The sequence below is a fragment of the Ranitomeya variabilis genome, chromosome 5 (genome assembly GCF_051348905.1).
Source record: "Ranitomeya variabilis isolate aRanVar5 chromosome 5, aRanVar5.hap1, whole genome shotgun sequence".
NCBI lineage: Eukaryota > Metazoa > Chordata > Amphibia > Anura > Dendrobatidae > Ranitomeya > Ranitomeya variabilis.
In genome coordinates, this window is record NC_135236.1 from 302,895,078 (window position 1) to 302,897,577 (window position 2,500).

Sequence of the window (2,500 nt, forward strand, 5' to 3'; positions counted from 1 at the left end):
GATAGATAGATAAATAGATATGGGATAGATAGATAGATAGATAGATAGATAGATAGATAGATAGATAAATATTAGATAGATAGATAGATAGATAGATAGATAGATAATAGATAGATAAATAAATATTAGATAGGTGATAGATAGATAGATAGATAGATAGATAGATAGATAGATAGATAGATAGATAGATAGATATGAGATAGACAGATAGATGATAGATAGATATGGGATAGATAGATAGATAGATAGATAGATAGATAGATAGATAGATAGATAGATAGATAGATAGATAGATGATAGATATGGGATAGATAGATAGATAGATAGATAGATAGATAGATAGATAGATGAATAGATAGATAGATTCAGTAGATAGATAGATAGATAGATAGATAGATAGATAGATAGATAGATAGATATGGGATAGATAGATAGATAGATAGATAGATAGATAGATAGATAGATAGATAGATAGATAGATAGATAGATAGATAGATTCAGTAGATATATAGATATGGGGTAGTTAGATAAATAGATAGATATATATGGGATAGATAGATAGATAGATAGATAGATAGATAGATAGATAGATAGATAATAGATAGATAGATATGGGATAGATAGATAAATAGATAGATAGATATGGGATAGATAGATAGATAGATATGGGATAGATAGATAAATAGATAGATAGATAGATAGATAGATAGATAGATAGATATGGGATAGATAGATAGATAGATAGATAGATAGATAGATAGATAGATAGATTAAAATGTGGCTATGACTTAATTCCGCCATGTAGTAATGGTTAGTAAATAATACTCCTGTATATGTATATGTCTACATTTGTATATTTATTTTAAACCCTTCACTTAAAACCTACAATCCGGGCCTGACTAATAAGTCGCAATGTAGAGAAATGTCTACAACTGCCACCCTGCTCTCCCATGCTTTAGTAAACGTCGCACACACTCGCCAGCACACTGCATCCTTTCCAGCACTACAGATGGATGAAGTGTCGCATAGCCTTTTATAAATGTGATGCCGGCTCAGGGGACTGGCGAATAAAAGCAATATTTGGTGTAAATGGGGCATCTTGAGAGCTCGTGTTTCTGAGAGTCGCCCCCTGAATAGTGACAGTAATAGGGTCTGTACTGCCTGCGGACCTGAAGGCTGGAGATGTGAGGGATGGAGGTGAGGCAGGACAGACCACCACTCATTGCTGTGTGCTCTGAGGGTCCTGAGACCACCTCTCCTCCCCTCCCGGGTGCACTCGCTCCATCTCCCCTCTACCTGCGGTCACCTTAGGGCAGTCTCACAGGTTTGTAAAGTGGACGTCAGTCATCTGGGTGGGATGGACCAATAAAGAGGAGACCCCAAAACTGAACGTGTTGGGAGCGATTGGCGGCTGTGAATGGCGGCAGTGCGCGCAGCAGGAGACATTGTCGCTGTGTCCTGAAGGTGGGGATGTTGTTATATGTGTGCAGCAAGGACTGCCTGCTCCTCATAGCCAGCACCGGGCGGCGGACGGCGGCCACACTGCGGGCTCCACTGCTCCGACTACTACCACCATCAGGTGAGCGGATGATGACGGCGGGAGAATATTATACCTATCTATCCATCTATCTATCTATTTATCTATCTATCTATCTATCTATCTATCTATCTATCTATCTATCTATCTATCTATCTATCTATCTATCATTTCTAACATGTTTAGCTACCTATCATCTATCTATATCTATCTCAGGTCTTTCTAGATGTTTTATATCTATGAATCAATTTATTATGTCACCTATCAATTGACTATATTTAATTTCAATTATCTATCTACCTACCTATCTATTATCTATCTATCTATCCCATATCTATCTATCTATCTATCTATCTATCTATCTATCTATTTATCCATATCTATCTATATATCTAGATAGTCTATTCAATATTTAATATTAACATGAATGAAATAATACGCAAAATATTTGAAGTAGCACTTTTTAATCGATTATATGTAAATACATTTTATGTGAGTTTTCTTTATATTTTTCTTGATATTCTTACATTTTATAGACCGATATGGAGTAGTAATGTATTTCTACATCTATCTATCTATCTATCTATCTATCTATCTATCTATCTATCTATCTATCTATCTATCTATCTATCCTCTATTTATTATCCTTTCTCTTCCAGTAGATTTCTATCTATCCTGAGATCACATTTACTAATTATTACTAATAATAATATATGAATCATACGTTTTTATATGTAATGTAATAAATACATTACATATATATATATATATATATATATATATATATATATATATATATATATATATATATATATATATATATATATATATATACACACACACATACACACACACACACACACACACACACACACACACAGACAGACACATATTTGTTTTTTCTTGCTGGTGCCCTCCATCACCCCTGAGGAGAGGAGCTGTCCCCCGCAGTGGCAGTGGAAG

At 34.6% G+C, this 2,500-nt stretch overlaps 1 protein-coding gene across 4 annotated transcripts in view; it reads left to right on the top strand.

Annotated features, from left to right (window-relative positions):
* The first annotated feature begins 1,181 nt into the window (after positions 1–1,181).
* GATA3 (GATA binding protein 3) overlaps positions 1,182–2,500 on the top strand; it is a 31,791-nt gene continuing 30,472 nt past the window's right edge. For 2 of the 4 annotated variants that reach the window (XM_077264509.1, XM_077264510.1), the window contains exon 1: positions 1,447–1,579. The gene's annotated coding sequence lies outside the window, so the exon portion shown is untranslated. Of the gene's footprint in view, positions 1,580–2,500 lie in introns of all 4 variants that reach the window. The other 2 variants (XM_077264504.1, XM_077264506.1) reach the window with 2 other exon arrangements.